Here is a 19,571-nt window from a genome sequence, read left to right as displayed (position 1 = left end):
TGAAACGAATGACTAAAGCCTGTTTGATTTTGGAAGTTCATGCACTCGAAGAATGAAATGGGAAGGTAGTGTAGGGACGTAATTTTATACTGCCTTATAATGAAGTCTGAAGTTGTATTATATAGTCAGTGTAGTCTCAAAAATGCAGTTTAATTGCATTAAACTACATTATATGAGTCTACATCCCATCTGTCAAATTCAGGCCTGTAGTGCTTTGTAGGAAACTTTAAGCCTGATGTATCCCTTGATGAAAATGTGTTTGACACTCCTGGTCTACACTGATTGTTTAATGCAAGGAAGATTTATATATATCTGACCATGTTTTTACAACAGGTTATTGACTGCTATTCTGAGTTCAAATTGTTGTTTTATTTTTTATTGTATTGTGTGTTTATTTTATGCAATGTTTTAGGCACCTTGTGTCATATGTAAGTCGCCCTGAGTCCCTTCGGGAAGATGGAGGCGGGGTACAAAAATAAAGTTGTATTATTATTATTATTATTATTATTATTATTATTATTATTATTATTATTGTGTATAAGACATTCAGAAATCTACCAGGCATTGTCAGGATTAGTGGTTCCATTTATGATTTGAATTAATCAAACATGTGAGTGGCAGTATCAAAAGTTGTTAAAATTTGTTTCTACCAGGTTTCCTGCAAAATAGAGGGGGGAAAATCTCTCCTGAAAGGTGAGGGTTATCTATTTGTTTGTTGGTGTTTATTGACACAGGTTTTGTGATTTTGAGATGGAACAGGTGGATTTTTAGAGCCAGTCAGTCATCCAGCCAAATGCTTTATAGTACATATCCAGTGGACCCAGAAGCTCTTTAAATTTTCTCTCCTTATTTAATTATAGGTGAATCACAGTAACCAAGCAGTTTGTTAGGAACATCAGAAGAGCTATGTTGAATGAGATGACAGACTTATCAAGCTTAATATTTTGTTCACACAGTGGCCAGACACTTGCCTGTGGCAAGCCTATCGGCAGGACATGGTTCTACTGCACCCTGATCAGTTTGTGCATGTGTGTGCTAAACAAGAAATGATGAAGCTCTATTAAAATGTATGAATATTCATTTTGATATCATTTGCCATTTTCACTTTCAACATTTAAAAATTATAGGCACAATTCCAGTAGAGATACTCACTTAATCTGGAGCGGTGATTTATCATATTAAAAAAATAGGCGAACCCACGTTTCCCTGCATAACCTGTGTTGGAGGGAAGCAGGAAGATTGAGATAAGCATGGCAGCTACTGAGGAGTTGTGAATCTATACCACTCTAATGAGGAAGAGGCATGAGTAAACTATGTTACTGCTAGCAAGATGCCCAAGGTAGACTATTATATTATGTATTGTGACACTGCAGTGTGTCAGCTGCAGTGTATCGTGTGAATGTAATGAGAAATGACAAAAACTTGGAAATGTGCATTAAGGTAAAGGTAAAGGTTTCCCCTGACATTAAGTCCAGTCGTGACCGACTCTGGGGGTTGATGCTCATCTCCATTTCTAAGCCGAAGATCCGGCGTTGTCCATAAACATCTTCAGGTCATGTGGCCGGCATGATTGCATGGAGCGCCCTTACCTTCCTGCCGGAGCAGTACCTATTGATCTACTCACATTGGCATGTTTTCGAACTGCTAGGTTGGCAGGAGCTGGTTTGCAAGCTCAGCAGCTCAGCACTTTAACTCACTTTGTGCATTATTATCTTACAATTACAGTAGAGTCTCACTTAGCCAACATAAACGGGCCAGCAGAATGTTGGATAAGTGAAAATGTTGGATAATAAGGAGGGATTAAGGAAAAGCCTATTAAACATCAAATTACGTTATGATTTTACAAATTAAGCACCAAAACATCATGTTTTACAAGAAATCGACAGAAAAAGCAGTTCAATACATGGTAACATTATGTAGTAATTACTGTATTTACGATTTTAGCACCAAAACATTGTAATGTATTGAAAAGACTGATTACAAAAACACAGACTACTAAAAGGCAGACTGTGTTGGATAATGCGGAACGTTGGATAAGCGAAGGTTGGATAAGTGAGACTCTACTGTAATGTATTTTTAAAATTTATATAAATGTAAGCGGGTAGTTCTCAACCTATGGGTCCCCAGGTGTTTTGGCCTACAACTCCCAGAAATCCCAGCCAGTTTACTAGCTGTTAGGATTTCTGGGAGTTGAAGGAAAAAACATCTGGGGATCCACAGGTTACGAACCACTGATGTAAGCTTTCCATGAGATATGTTATGTCCCCATACATTTTGTTATTATGATTTATGTATGTATCTTTATCTCTTATGGGGTTGGTTTAATCTCTGTTTTGCTAGTCAAACTGAATTACTGTGTCACGAAATTATGCATGTCTAAAAGGTGTATCACCAATATGAAATGTATGGAAAACTGCTCAAAAAGGAGATTCCCGCATACGTCATTTCGTTACAACTATCGTTGTATATGTTTAATAGACTATCAGTGGCTTTTGGCATAGGAAACTTGATATAATGGACATCCTGCTATGGTCAGATTTTTAAAAAATGAATTTGCTGAGCTTTGAAATATTTTAGTGCTTAAGTGTTCTTAGTGTGGGGTTTTAAATTTTATTTTGATTCGTGTTTAATGGTATAATTAAATTAATGTTATTTTAATAGGTATCATTTATTATGTTTGATTAGTTTTAAAAATGTGGGAAGCCACCTTGCATTCCACCTACAACAGGAAGACAGCATATAAATTTGTTGTCAAAGGCTTTCTTGCCCGGAATCACTGGGTTTCTGTAAATTTTTCGGGCTGTATGGCTATGTTTTTCGGGCTGTATGGCTATGAGAGAAAACATTAGGAGAGAATGCTTCTGGAACATGGCCATACAGCCTGGAAAACTCACAGCAACCCAGCATATAATTTTTTTTCCGAACAAGTTAGGGGGTGCTATATCATTTTTTAATGTTTTAATTATTTAATCATTTTAATAGTTTTTAATGATTTTAGTGAATTTTAACTGATTTGTTTTAACAAATATAGGTTTAATTCAATTCTAATATTTATATGTTGTAGGTTTCTAATTGGTGTTGCTTTTAATGTTGTGAGTTGCTTTTAGTCTTGATTAAGAGAAGAAAGCATCATCATCATCATCTTTTGTACTGAAACTCATGGAAAAAATTCATCTGCTCCATTTTGTGCAAAATAATTACATTTGGATCTGTTGAACTTATAAATGGATAAAAAAGCACTTGTGCAGTCCGGCACACATTTTTGAAAATGGTGAAATCAGGTTTACAGTTAAAAATGCACTTTAGTACACAAAAGGATTAGGGAAGCATGCATATGAAAATGCACATTTTAAGGTGAAGTATCAATACATTTTGGGAGGGAAAATATATAAGTATATTAGGGAAAATGCACACAGATTTTCTTGCATGTTTAAAATAAATAAATGTGATGCTAGCAGGAAAAAATCCTGTTGGTGAATGTAATAACTGGGCAAGTAGTTGTATACCAGTCAGTGGATACATGACGTTCACACTGTGCAACCATTTGAACAATGGAGAACTGAACTGGTATTATCCTTGCAATAATTCTAGAAATCCATTTGCAAGTACAATGGACTTTGTCCAGTAACAATGCCACATTCAAGCTTAAGTGTATATTTCCAAAGGGGTTACAGTGAATCTGCCACAGGAAAGCTAATAAAGAATCTTGATGGTTTTGGGGGGTGTTCTGGTGGCAAAGTGTGTTAAAGCGCTGAGCTGCTGAACTTGCAGACCAAAAGGTCTCAGGTTCAAATCCCGGGAGCGGAATGAGCGCCTGGTGTTAGCCCCAGCTCCTGCCAACCTAGCAGTTCGAAAACATGCCAATGTGAGTAGATCAATAGGTACCGCTCCGGTGGGAAGGTAACAGCGCTCCATGCAGTCATGCTGGCCACATGACCTTGGAGGTGTGTATGGACAATGCCAGCTCTTCGGCTTAGAAATAGAGATGAGCACCAACCCCCAGAGTCGGTAACGACTGGACTTAACGTCGGGGAAACCTTTACCTTACCTTACATGTATTACATGTATTACATTTTAACATGTAACAGAATTAAACACACCCTATTACATACCATAAATCAAGAGAACCATCACTCACTATTTTGATTTTTGCCACTGACCAAACTCCAAAGTCCAGAATTTCATAGGATGTTACAATGGCAGTTAAAGTAGAACCACAGTGCTGTACCTGAGGTTGGATCTACACTGTCAAATAATGCAGTTTGGATCTGCACTATATGGTCAGTGTAGGAGACCCACATATTTATTTATTTAGCTAATTTCTATATTTATATCCCACCTTTCTCAACCCCGAAGGGGACTCAAGGCGGCTTACAACATACACCGCATATACTGCAGATTAACTGCATTGAACTGCATTATTTGGTAGTGTAGATCCAGCCTTTGTAGTGTCCCAAGTGGAATGCATCCAGCTATGGCAGTTCATTTTTGTGAGGCCCCTTCCCACTGCACAGTTATAGTGGCATGATTTCATTTTAACTGCCATGGAAACATCCTCTGGTATCCTGGGATTAACAGTCTTGGGAGGAGTATTTAGACATTTAAACCAGAGTGACCCACACAACAGTTAAAGGCAAACCATACCAATTTAATTGTTTAGTCCTAAGGGGACTCTGGTTTTCATTTACATAGAGAAATGGCAGGGATGACTAAATGTGGCTTACTTGGGCACAAATTGTGCTGGTATTTCTAAACATCTGGGGACATCATCTGTTTGTGAAAATGTATGACTCTATGAACTGAACAGAAATTTCCTCTGTTTTAAATATGTTTTCCTCCTTTTTGCCCTTCGGTCCACTCCTGAGGATTCGTATTTCTGGAGCAGAGCGGCTGCCATAACCCGAAATGAGTTGCATGCATTTTTTATGACATAATCTCTTGTATAAATGCATCTACTGGAACACTGACAACCCAATAAAAAGATCTGGCTGCATCGGGAGAACAAATATCTTTTGCTATCTGAAGACCCATGAGAAATTTCATTAAGTAGGACCTGAGATTTTTACTAATTTGATTTCTTTTTTCCTCTCAAAGTGTATTCCTAAGGCTATCATTCAGACATGCTATTGCACGAGGAGAGAGGGTACACTGTTCTGAAAGCTGAAAGCCATTAAATAAAATGGAAATGCTTGGTAAAATTGAGAAACAGGGTCTGAAATATCATCAGTGCAGAACATGTTTAAGAAGTAGTATTCTTTTGTTCTGCTGTGTCAACTTGTATCCAGATTAGATTAGATTTGCCCTGCTCTGTGTTGTTATGATGGGTGAAGTCTAGATGGGTGTTATTACCTTTGTTGGTTTGCTTCTGAATTGCAATCTAAACATACAGCACAACATGGCTGATTTCATATGTTCAAAAATTTCCCTCAAAGAATGGTAACTCTTCAATCATGCATGGGGGACCAGGAAATAAAGCAATCCCAATGTCCTGGGAAAAGGTCCCTGGATTCTTCTTCTTCCATGCCACCTTGCAGATTTATTCTTCATTTCTACCATTGACTTTGATCATGGACTTTGGCTTGGAGTGAAATGTTCTCCCTTCCTACGTCTCATTGTGGGGGAAAAGCAATTGACAGAGAGGAAGCTAGTTTTGGGGCTCCAAAACTGGCAGAAAATGTCTTTCAGGTATAAAATATGGGAAGATAGAGTATTTGGTAATCAACCGCCAGTCATGTTTTGCCACACTAGTTTACTCCTTAGTCCTGCCACAAGTGAAAACACATTTGGTAGTAAATCTCATTTAGAGTCCATTTACAGGTCAATAACCTGGGACCTATCTGGGTTTTTATCCAGAGGCCTCCAAACAACACCCCCGGACCTGGTAAAAATGAATTAATTCAAAATAACCTTGGATATTCTGAATTAATTAGATACCCCATTAGATCTGGTAAAAATGAATTAATTCAGAATAACCTTGGATATTCTGAATTAATTAGATACCCCATTAGATCTGGTAAAAATGAATTAATTCAGAATAACCTTGGATATTCTGAATTAATTAGATACTCCATTAGATCTGGGCCTTCCTGAAAGGCCTAGGTCTAATGGAGCATTGGGCCTGTGGAGACTCACCCCTGGGTAGTTTCAGGCGCAACCTTAACAATCTGGGGGTGAGTCCCCATAGCCACCTCGCACCTTTTGGGCCCATTGGGCCGAAAGGTGTGAGATGGCACCCACCTGTCACTCTAAGCCCCCAAAACCACCTATTGTTGTATCCCAGGGCAGGAACCCCTCTGACCCTAAACACCACACCAATTGAGTATAATCAACAAGCAGTTTATTGAAGAATATACGAGAGCCAAGCAACAAAAATTATGCAAACAATAAAATGTATGCAAACAGTATAGTCCAAAACCAGTATCTTCATTAAGTAACAATTAGTCTATGAACTTCAAGGTACCAAGACAAGAAAACAAGAAAAAAGGTTGCAAAATCGAAAAGTACAAGGCAGCATAGAGATCCAAAATCCAGAACAAAAACTTGGCATCACGAAACTAGAAATCCACTGGGAAACACAACTGTCCTGAGAATTCAACGTTGACCAAACTGAGCTATAATTATTCCCTTGTCTCTTATAAAGCCTTTCCTCTCTCATGCAATGAAAACAACACATTCTGTTTCACTTTACAAGCAGATAAGGATTTGTTCTCCTTTTCCCCCCTGTAGATGGGCTGACCTTAAGTGCACCTGGGAACTCTCCCTTAATTTACAAAAGTCTTGTTTTCTATCTTCAAGCTCATTAAATTCTGCACCTGACAAATCACCCTCAGAAGATAGATTCTCAGAGAAAGTCTGTTGTAGGCCTCTTCCAGGAATTTGACCTTGAGCATCCACAGGAGAAACATTCTGTTCAAGAGAAACCTCAGGCCTCTCAGAGCCAGGCTTTTCAGCCAAACCAAGAAAATCATCATTCCTATTGACATCATTGACATCAGACACAATTACAGGCTGAACTACAACACTTATTGGTTGCTCACATTCGCCTTATCCCCATTTTTTAATTTTCCTGCTGATTCCCACATTGATTGTTACAGAATTCTGATGATTAAGATCTTCTAAATTTAGTTTCCTAAAACAAATGATGAGACACATAAGTATTGTCTTGTGTGACCTATCTGAGTATAAAGAAGATCCCACCCTTTCAAATTTCCCATGTTGGTTTGAAATCCTTTAATCTGGAATTAGCTACATGATAATATTTTACTCATAAACTAAATGAGTTGGTTTGGATCTTGTGTCAACAAACCTTGAAGTGCCAAACAAAACAAGATGTAATTTTGCCAAAAAATAAATAAATCTAAAACTAGGCTTTAGATAAAGAACCAGCAAAAAATGATGTATGTATTTTTGGCTGTTTAGCACTTGATCCAATTTAATGAATTAATAATGTCATTAATAATTTAATTCAGGATTTAATGCTAAAGTTCCAACTTAATTCAATTAATTAAGTTAAAAATAAATTTAATTAAGTTGTTCATTTTGTTAGATGATTACGAATTTAGTCACCTAATTTATTTCAACTAACTAGCTACTTCCTCTATGTATACAGTACATGCCTTTCCTAATACATGATCAGATGTGGTTTGAAGCAATGAGAACAAATAATTACTTAAGGAATATTCCTTTTGTCATTTATGCCATTCTATTTCCCATTTTTGGATTACGATTTCCAGAATCACCACAATTGGCTGAATGTGTTCCGCTCTCCTGGATTGGTCTCTATTTTAGTGCTTTTTTGAGGAGAGACGTCTTCTTGTCCATATTCTTAAAAACATATTCTGAGACTCAAATAGACTGCACAGATCTCTTTTTCTTGTATGTTTTTGATATCCTCTGCCTCAGAATACAGATAGCCTGGTTCTGTATACAAATCATCCCCACTGGTTTGCATGCTATTGTTATATACTGGAAATATTCTCAGTAAGTAGCATATTATACATCAATGAAAGACATTCTGATCCTTCTAAACTCAAGGGCAAAACACACGTAATGAATGTTGATTTCTGTAGTTCTCTCACATCAGAAGTAACTTGCAGTATGTTCTCAAGTCCCATCTGACAATAAAAAACCCTATTTACAATATACTGAAATCTGAATATATATTGTCCCATCTCCTAGTGCATCTATCTGCACTAGACCATAATAGCACTGTGATTCCAGTCTAACTTGTATGGCTCCTGGAATCCAGATAGTTTGGTGAGAGACTTGCATTTAGCTCGAATAAAACTGTATCACAACTCCTTGAACAAGTACTACAACAGAGAGTTCAATATGTCACCAGACACAAACCGCAGGACTCCATCGAATGGAGCCATGCCAATTAAAGTGCCATGGATCTGCTGTAATTATCCAGTGCAGATAAATCCTTAATTGTGAATTATATCTGTTTGAAAGCAATGGGGCCTATGTTAGCTGTGACTCATCTACTCAGGAAATTGTATGCAGGATTATAGCTTCAAGTTATTATGAAGTTAAGGGGATATAATCTAGAAACATTAATATAAAATCTGTTTCACCCAATAGGGCTGAACTCTGTTTAACATATCCTTGATTCCTCAAACTTTCAGTTATTATTAATTGTAATTGAATATAATATAAATATTAAAATTAAATAATAAAAATATCCTGTGGCTGCTGTCAACATTGAGTCTACATCCATGGATTCAACTATCCATTGCTTGAAAATATTATGAAATAAACCTATAATAATCCAAAAAGCAAACTTTGATTTTGCCATTTTATAAAGGAAACACCACTGTACTTCATCAGTGGAACCCATTGTCCCTTGAAGTATAGCATGTTATTTTTATCCACTTTAAATTATTGAATTGAGTTGCTGGGGTCTTCAGATATTTAACTAGAATTTCAATTTTAATTGATATATTTTAAATCCTATTTCTTGGACACACAACATGTTACATTTCTTATCTCGGCACAGTTCATAAAGCAGCTGTTTTTTGGCAGCTGACATGCCTTTGATGTTGATTGAGATTATTGTCATAGTTGGTCCTGAAAAGGTCCACTGGTTTGTTTGTTTGTTTGGTTGCATGTTTCAAGTTGCTTCTGGTGTGAAGGAATCAGTTGTCTACAAAGACATTTCCCAGGATATGCCTGGATGTGTTACTATCCTGAGGGGAGGTTTCTCCAAAGCTTTAGGTGCTTTGACAGCCTATTACAGGGAAAACCAGCAGATTCCTAATCCATCTAAAATGCAGACATGTGCTTTTCATCTTACAAACAGACAAGCATCTCGAGCTCTGAGGATTACCTGGGAAAGAATCCCACTGAAGCATTGAAGCACAACAAAAATACCTGGGAGTTACCCTGGACTGTGCTCTTACAAGAAGCACTGCTTGAATATCAAGCAAAAAGTGGATGCTAGAAATAATATCATACAAAAGCTGACTGGCACAACCTGGAGATCACAACTAGATACAGTGAAGACATCTGCCCTTGTGCTTTGCTACTCTGTGGCTGAATATACATGCCCAGTGTGGAATATATCTCACCATGTTACAACAGTAGATGTGGTTCTTAATGAGACATGTCACATTATCACAGGATGTCTACCCCTACACCACTGGAGAAATTATACTGTTTAGCTGGTATTGCATCATCTGACATCCGTCAGGAAGTAGCAGCTTGTAATGAAAGGACCAAGGCATTGACATCTTCGGCTCATCCTCTGTTCAGATGTCAGCCAGCAAGCCTTAAATCAAAAAACAGATTCCTAAGATCTACAGAGATACTCACAGGAACACCTCAGCAAGCAAGAGTCCAAAAGTGGCAGGCTAAAACCCGGAACCTCAATCCATGGCTGATACCAGATGAGAAACTCCCTCTTGAGCACACAGAAGACTGGGTGACTTGGAAGTCACTGAACAGACTGTGCCGTGGCACCACCAGATGCAGAGCCAATCTTAAGAAATGAGGTAACAAAGCAGCGTCCACAACATGTGAGTGTAGAGAAGAGCAAACCACAGACCACCTATTACAATGCAGATTGAGCACTGCCACATGCACAATGGAGGACCTTCTCACAGAGGCACCAGAGGCACTCCAAGTGGCCAGCTTCTGGTCAAAGGAAATTTAGTATAATGCCAAGTTTTAAAAATTTGTTTGTGGTTTTTTTATACATTATAACTATATTCTCAATTAGCTTCTGACACAATAAATAAAAATATTCCTATTGCTAATTTAGTTGTGTTCTGCATTTTACTTTCTATTAAGCAAATTTTGTATTTTTTACATTAAAAATTTGAAAATTTGTAACTTACTATGGATTAAAAATTGAATTCAACTTGAAAACAGGAAAATTTTAAATTTAGAAGGATTTGATCTCTGGGCGGGCTGGCATTCATACCTATGGTATGACAGAGTTAAAATAGAAAAAAACTTCTATAATCACCCTATCAGATCAGAACTTTTAAAAACGTGGGCCAAAATATGAAGAACTTTTAAAAAAAACAGGGACCAGAGATTATATTAAAAACACAACAAGAATTGATAGAGGACAATTTGAAGATTTCATGGCTACAATATGGTCAACTAAAGGAGTACTTTAAAAGAGATAAATCAGTGGGCTTTATGGAAAAAAATAATCTATGGGACAGGATACTATTTTCAGAAGGGAAACTCATATCCAAAATCTATAAGATATTATTAGAATGGGATACAGAAACGGATTATATTAAAAATTGTATGGTCAAATGGGCCAAGGATATTGGCAGACCTATCCAATTAGAAGAGTGGGAAGCATGTTAGAACAGAAAATTAAAATTGACATACGCCTTTGAATTAAAAGAAAATTGGATGAAAATATTCTATAGGTGGCATATAACACAAAAAAAGCTTGGATTAATAAATAAAAATATGAATATTAAATGTTGGAAATGTGGAGAGGAGGAAGGAACTTATCACCACATATGGTGGAAATGTAAAAAAGTGAAGGAATACTGGTCAATGATCCACAAATGTACACAGGAAATTTTAGATACCAAATATATTAGACTACCGGAAACATATCTATTAGGAATCTCTAAAATGCAGGCAGGATCAAATGAGGATAAAATAATGACATATCTCACGACAGCGGCAAGAATTGTATACTCTAGACACTGGAGACAAAAAGAAATACCCTCAAAGATGGAATGGTTAACAAAAGTACTAGAAATAAAAAATATGGATAGATTAACATTTTTATTAGCTAAATATCAGGGAAAACAAAGAAAAGAAACCAATTGGCAACAGGTGAATAGATATGTAAATATAAAAGAAACAGAAGGATAGGAAAAAACACGAATGAAGAACAGTAATAAAAAGGATAAAAGACCACGCCCACCAGCTAGGAGAAAAGATACGTTTAAAAGTAACCGAAGAACTGAATGAAGACTGAAACAGAAGAATCGTGAAACCAGAGCATAACCTCTCAGACGGGGCTCGGAAGTCAATTTTAAAAACCCTCATATATGTGTGTGGCTCCTTCCCCCTTTTCCTTTTTTTTTCCTTTTCTTTTCACCCCCCCCCCCCCCCATCCACCACCCTCCTTGTATGGATGTTTTTTCTTTTGGAATTTTAACTTTGCACCAAATAACTTAATAAAGATCATTTAAAAAACATTTTTTGAAAAGAGCTACAAATTGTTCTTTAAACCCATGTATTTAATAAAGACAAAGCAAAGAATACTTGTAAAGAAACATACTGCCCTTATCGTCAGGGTAACACAGACAAGTTTATTTTTGTTTTTTAGACTGCGGAGTGATCATAGTACACCAGCATTGATTCCAGGCAAGAATACATTTAATGCCTCTGCCTGGTATGCTTATCAGAAGCATCTGTAACAAATGGTATCATATCTTTTTGAAGTCAATAAAATCTGCCAAGTGATTTTAGTAGTTCTGTTAGGAAACATAATCTGGCATTCATGTCCAAGGTCACACAAAATCACACCAGGAAAAAATAATGTACTTCAAGCGAGATCAAAACTGGAACTTAGAAGTTGTTATTGACATACATGATGCTGAAATCCAACCAATTTTTAACACTTTAAAATATCATTTTTATTTTTGAAAGTGTAAGAAATGGCACATATTTAAATTGCCCCCCCCATCTCTCTGTAAATACAGTAGAGTCTCACTTATCCAACACTCACTTATCCAATGTTCTGGATTATCCGATGCATTTTTGTAGTCAACGTTTTCAATACATCGTGATATTTTGGTGCTAAATTCGTAAATACAGAAATTACAACATAACAATACTGTGTACTGTAACATTACTGTGTATTGAACTACTTTTTCTGTCAAATGTGTTGTATAACATGATGTTTTGGTGCTTAATTTGTACAAATCATAACCTAATTTGATATTTAATAGGCTTTTCCTTAATCCCTCCTTATTATCCAACATATTCGCTTATCCAACATTCTGCCGGCCCGTTTATGTTGGATAAGTGAGACTCTACTGTAGTGTGATCTGAAAGCACTTAACTTTGGCAGAATTGGTCATAAAGCAGCTTCATAAGTATTACAAGTATTAGTCGATTGTGATGAGCTGAATGGCTCCATGTCTTTGCCGGACGCACGGCAGAGTGTTTTATTTACTCCTGCTTTTATTTGGTTCTGTGTTATTACTCTGCAAACCTTCTGCGGAGCATTTAATTAAACAAGTTATCTTAGTCAGGAGACTGGAAAGCTTGGTCCCTTTCAGAATATATTAGGCAGCTCAAATATGAAATGAAAAGAAAACAGAGTTTTGGCCAACAGAAACAAGTGACTCATTTCCTTGTGAAAACATACAAGGTTTCTGTTACTCTGGCAACAATGTTCACCACTCCAGAATAAAGTCTCCTTTCGGTGCTTTGCTTTCAGAGCTGTTCTGTATTCCTGCTGCAGTCTGTGTTCCACAATGACCTCACAATGAACTACGTTCTTTAGCTATTCACAAGGGATTGCAAGTTCTGCTTTAAATTTGATAACTTTTTCTGGCATGCCTTTTGTTCTCATTTCTGCTGTTGTACATCAGAGGCAATAAAAAAATGCCCAGGATTTTCTGTCTGTCAGAATGATTAATTTTTTTTTAAAAAAAAAAACTGTTCTGACTAATACCGCTCTTTAAAATGCACATGTTGCATATCAAACACACCAGGTTTGCAAACAGCAGTCCTGCATATGCTCACCCAAGAGTTTGCCTCATTCATCTTCGCAGGAGATTGCAGCTCAAATGTTTGCTTGCCTGTATAGAGGCTGATTACTTCATATTAATGGATTGCAGCATAAAAAAGTATCCAGATGTATCATAAGATTATCAATTTAATCATCAGACAGGAATGCTGTGGAAATATACCAAATCAAAGGCCCATTTCATGAATCAAGCCACCTGTCTGCATTGACAATGGTTTGTGGAACGGCAAAATGAGTGCTCTCACCAGGTAATGGCAGGCAGGGCTGTAGCCAGAAAAAAATTTCGGGAGGGGTTTTGAAAATTTTGGGGGGGGGAGGAGTTGAACCCCTAGCACATACAAACCTGTCAATATCTGCTTGAGATAGTGCCTGGAGGGACTCTTAATGTTTTGCATCTCATAGACTTAGCATGGGGATTTGGTTAACCAGTTAAAATTCATGAGTAAACAAGATTTTTTTTATAACTTGAAAAATTTCGGGGGGGGGGGGGTTGAACCCCTAACCCCCCCCCCCCTCGCTACAGGCCTGATGGCAGGGGCCAAGCGTCATCAATTTATTTATTTACAGTAGAGTTTCACTTATCTAACATGAACGGGCCAGCAGAACGTTGGATAAGCAAAAATGTTGGATGATAAGGAGGGATTAATTAAAAGCCTATTAAACGTCAAATTATGTTATGATTTTACAAATTAAACACCAAAACATCATGTTTTACAACAAATCGATAGAAAAAGCAGTTTTTTAAATAATTTTTTTTGGTGCTGTAGATAACAACAACTCTTTATTGATTAGTCAATTTTGACCATATCAAAACATGTGAAACATACAAAACGTACACACTTACCCATACATACAGTAAAACCATGTATAGATACAAAGCATCCTGGCCTACTAGCCTACCAACCCACTCCTAGGTAGCTGTGCACATACAGGATAAAAAGATTAAAATTAAAATTAATTTTTCCCTTAAGGTAAGGTTTAAGCGGGGGCAAGGGTAAGTAAAACTAGTGGCTTGTCCATAGTAAATTTTAAATTTGGATTTTGTTATTGGCATTAATATCACAGCTCTCCGCTTCCATCTTCTCATGGATGGCCGGCACTTTTTGCGTAAAAAGGGTCAGTTTTAAAATAGAGTTTTTATCTGAACCCTGTAGAAGGATGTGCAATTTCTCCTTATTCTCTAAATGAGTATGGTTCTCCAGCAGAGATTCTAAATAGAAAGATCGAATCCTGTGGTAATAGGGGCATTTTAAGAAAAAGTGTTCTGAGTCCTCCACTTCTGCATCTGCCTCACGGCACCCAGATTCTCTTCGTATAGGGGATATTCTGACGTCTACCTAGCTTAGACTTAATGTCGAGTTGCTCGAATCTAGCCCGGGTAAAAAGTTTTCTAATATATAGTGGAAGTGTAAAAAAGAGATATGTTTTCATGCCTACATTGCATTTAAATTTGGCCAGGTATGGAGTGGCTCTAGCTTGTGCTATGATCATAGGATCATTTTGTGCAGCAATGTCAAGGGCTCTTTGGTAAACAATTGAGCGCACTTTAGCCCCAAAATGTATTAGCTCGAGAGGGGCAAAACCTAACTTACTGACAGTGTGGCTGAGTCTGTTTAGCCATGATGACCATTCTTTGTGGTTTTCTTTTCTAATAGGCATATGGCTGGGAGCCTATGTGGTTGCATTTGTCTTATTTTGTACCACCAATTGATCTGCCTCTTCAGAATTACTGTGGAAATTGGGGGTGAAAAAAAAGCAGTTCCATACATGGTAACATTGTGTAGTAATTACTGTATTTGTGAATTTAGCACCAAAACATCGCAATGTATAGAAAACATTGACTACAAAAACATTGGCTACTAACAAATTGACTACAAATAAAGATAGAATTGCATAGAAATGAACTTACAGTAACAACTTTGTCGGAAATTAAATCCATAAAAAGTTCAGTCCTTGCTGTCTAGAGAAACAGCTGTGGATCCGGGTGGGAGGCAGACTGTGTTGGATAATATTGAATGTTGGATAAGCAAATGTTGGATAAGTGAAACTTTACTGGATTTACAATATTTCTACCTCCCTGTCCATTTTTCGTAAGGACTTTAAAACGTGGCTATTTCGAAGTGCTTTCGAATGAATAGTCCCAGTTAGATATTCAGTTGTCGTAACCTTGCACCTTATCAATGTTCCTCCCTTGTTGATTTTAATCTTTAAATGAGACCTATTTGTCTTCCTTGATTACCTATATTTTATCCTAAGTCTTACGTGGAGTCTGTATAATTTTACCTCTATATATTTTGCACTATGCTCAGATTCAGATGACTTGATATGTTTATGTTTTATACTGTTTATACTGTTTATATGGTTTTATTGTTTATATTGGTTTTAATTTATGATTGTTTTAATGTATGTTGATATTTGGCTTGTCCCCATGTGAGCCGAGTCCCCCTCGGGGAGATGGGAGCGGGATATAAAAATAAAGTTGTTGTTGTTATTATTATTATTATTATTATTATTATTATTATTATTATTATTGACACAACGATGTTGTATGACACAGCAAACAAGATAGACATGCTGGATTTCGTTTCACAAAACCACAAGTCGAACACTTCCCAAGTGTCTAGGACTGTGTGATGTATTTTCGGATGATGCGTGCAGATCCCAGCAGGGTGGCCTTTTGCAGTTGGCAGATCGTAATTTTGTCAATGTCTATTGTTTCCAAATGCCGGCTGAGATCTTTTGGCACGGCACCCAATGTGCCCATCACCACCGGGACCACCTGCACTGGTTTCTGCCAGAGTCTTTGAAGTTCAATCTTGAGGTCCTGATAGCGGCTGAGTTTTTCCTGTTGTTTTTCATCAATGCGACTGTCACCTGGGATGGCGACATCAATTATCCAAACCTTGTTCTTTTCCACAACTGTGATATCTGGTGTGTTGTGTTCCAGAACTTTGTCAGTCTGGATTCGGAAGTCCCACAGTATCTTTGCGTGTTCATTTTCCACGACCTTTCCTGGTTTATGATCCCACCAGTTCTTTGCTGCTGGCAGGTGGTACTTGATGCATAAGTTCCAATGGATCATTTGGGCCACACAGTTGTGCCTCTGTTTGTAGTCTGTCTGTGCAATTTTCTTACAGCAGCTGAGGAGATGATCAATGGTTTCGTCAGCTTCCTTGCACAGTCTGCATTTCGGGTCATCAGCTGATTTTTCAATCTTGGCCTTAATTGCATTTGTTCTGATGGCTTGCTCCTGGGCTGCAAGGATCAGGCCTTCTGTCTCCTTCTTCAGGGTCCCATTCGTGAGCCAGAGCCAGGTCTTCTCCTTGTCAGCTTTTCCTTCAATTTTGTCAAGGAACTTTCCATGCAATATTTTGTTGTGCCAGCTGTCAGGTCTAGTTTGTAGTGTGGCTTTCTTGTACTGTTTTCTTGTTTTTCTGTCCAAATTGTCCAGTTCCATCTGTGTCCAGTTTATAATGCCAGCAGTATATCTTATGACAGGCATGGCCCAGGTGTTTATGGCCTTGATGGTGTTGCCTCCATTGAGCTTGCTTTTGAGAATTTTTCTGACCCTTTGTGTGTATTCTTTACTGACCACAGTCTTCACATGTTCATGCTTGATGTTGTCCAGCTGTAATATGCCCAGATATGTATAGGCCTCTGGCTGGTGACACTTTATTGTTTGGCCATTAGGCATATTTATGCCCTCACTTTCAATGATTTTCCCCTTCTTCAATGACACTGTCGAACATTTGTCCAAACCAAACTCCATGTTGATATCAGTGCTAAAAATTCGGACAGTGTTAGTCAGAGACTGGATTTCAGTTTTCGTTTTTCCATACAGCTTCAGGTCATCCATGTACATCAGATGCGAAATTTTGTGAAAATTCTTAGATGTTTGGTAGCCAAGATTTGTTTTTTGTAAGATTGTTGACAGAGGGATCATGGCAATAATGAAAAGCAGAGGGGACAATGAGTCTCCCTGGAAAATTCCTCTCCTGATGTTGACAAGTCCATAGCTTTCATTTCCAACAAACAGTTCAGTTTTCCAGTGCTCCATCATGTTTTCAATGAAGGTGCCAACGTTTTTACTAATCCCGATGGCGTCCAGGCACTTGATGATCCAGCTGTGTGGGAGTGAGTCAAAGGCCTTTTTGTAGTCAATCCACGTCATGTGAAGATTAGCTTTTCGGCTTTTACAGTTCTCCAGAATCATTTTGTCAATCAATAACTGGTCTTTTGTGCCCCTGCTTTTCCGTTTGTTGCCTTTCTGTTCATCTGGCAAGATGTTTTTTTCTTCAAGATAGTCTTGAATTCTGTCAGCTATGATGCCAGTCAGTAGTTTAAACATAGTGGGCAGACACGTTATTGACCTGTAGTTTCCTGGTGCTGCTCCTTTTGCTGGATCCTTTTGTATCAGGTAAGTTCTTCCAGTTGTTAGCCATTCACTGATACTTCCTTTCTGCAGCATCTCATTGAATTGTTGGGCCATTTTTCCATGTAAACTAATCAGATGTTTGAGCCAAAATCCATGAAGTTGATCACTACCAGGCGATGTCCAGTTCTTGACTTTTTGCACTCGTTTGCTGATCATTTCAGTTATTATTTCCATCTGTTCCATTTTGTTCTGTGAGAATTTTCCTTCCAACTCCTTTATCCACCCAGCGTTTTTGTTGTAGTTCTTATTATTTTCCCAAAGCTCTTTCCAGAACTTTGTTGTTGCAGTTTTCTCTGGCTTTATGGTTACTGTGTCTGTTGTTTGGTTCAGACTCTGGTAGAACCGTCTTTGGTCTGATTGAAACAGTTGATTTTGTCTGTACTGGATGATTCTGGCTTCATATCTTTCAATTTTTCTGGCTGTTGCTGTAATTTGTTCTTTCACAATTTCCAAAGCTTCTTCAATTTTTCTAGTGTTCAGCCAGTGCTTTCGGATCAGGTATTGCTTGATTTTGTCATTCTTCAGTTTCTTCTCTTTCATATTTTTCAGGTTACTTGCATCTGATCTAAGCTTTTTGATTTTCAACTCTAGCCTGACCTTCCACTTTGGTTTTCCAGTCGATTTTCTTTGGGGCTGCCTTGGTTGTAGGAGCCCAAGCTCTTCTGTTACTATCACTGCTGCACTGTAGGCATACTGGTTTGTTTGTTCAATTGATGTTATTTGGACAGTGGAGAGTGCTGCATTCACATCTTTCATGAGAGGCGCCAGGTGTCTCTTGGGCACTGTTTTTAGAGTTGGGAGCCGCTGTCTTATTGCATTTGCTGCAGCATGAGCCATGATCTTATCCTTGAGCTCTTGTTGTCTTGCTGTCAAGGTTCCTGGTGGTTCAACAGGTGTTTCAAGTGCTGGTTCATCAAATTCTTGCAAAAGCTCCACACTTTCTTCTGGTTCAATCTGTTCCACCATTCCAAGTGTTGCTGGAGTCTCTGCTGCTGTCTGTGCTGTGGTCTGATGGTAATTTGCTTTGCAGATTTTCTGGATTTCTTCGAGTTCAACTTCACTGGACACTTTGTTTCTGATTATGAATCTTCGTTGGTCAGCCAGTCGGGGTTCTGTTATCTGTGAGTCAGGGTACTCTTGTTTCCATAGCTGATGCATCCTTTTTTGGTAGCCGCGCTTTTCAGGTTCAGAGTTGTAATAGCATTTCATGACTGTGCGGTTTTCTGGCATTGTATATTTCTGCCGCTTCTGTGACTGTTCATTTGGGTTTTGATGATTCCGTAGCCCACTTGTCGATGGATGTCCAGAATCAGCAGCATCCACCGCGGTCCTTTTTATCCTGGGCGACGACCGAGCCAGTATAGACTTCGTTTTGGTTTGATTCTCCATATGCTAATGGGTTAGGTGCACTTGGTTGCATTCCTCCGCTGAGGCCTCTCTGGCTTGGTTGGACCTGCCGGTAGTTACACTACCGCCAGCACAGCCCTCAGCATCCTCGGAATGGCTAAGCCCCCCCACCACGTCAAGGTGGCACCTGCGGGGGGGATTATTATTATTATTATTATTATTATTATTATTATTATCCCACCTTTCTCCACCTCAAAGGGGACTCAAGGTGGCTTTGCATATAGGTGTCTATTTGATGCCTTAAAAACAATACAAAATTAAAATTGACTTTTAAAATAGGATAATAAAATACAATTAAAACAATTAGGGACATTTTAAACCATACAATCACAAGTAATCACATAATCCACAAGCATAATCCGGGCCTTTCCTATAGTCAATATACATCGATCCATATCTATTTATTACACAGATTCTCCAAAGGCTTATCAATCCACTGGGACTAATGGGAGTCAAGTTAATAATCACTAATTTCAGTCCCACTGATTT

The sequence above is a fragment of the Anolis carolinensis genome, chromosome 1, assembly GCF_035594765.1.
Source record: "Anolis carolinensis isolate JA03-04 chromosome 1, rAnoCar3.1.pri, whole genome shotgun sequence".
Lineage (NCBI taxonomy): Eukaryota > Metazoa > Chordata > Lepidosauria > Squamata > Dactyloidae > Anolis > Anolis carolinensis.
This window is presented reverse-complemented; position numbering follows the sequence as displayed.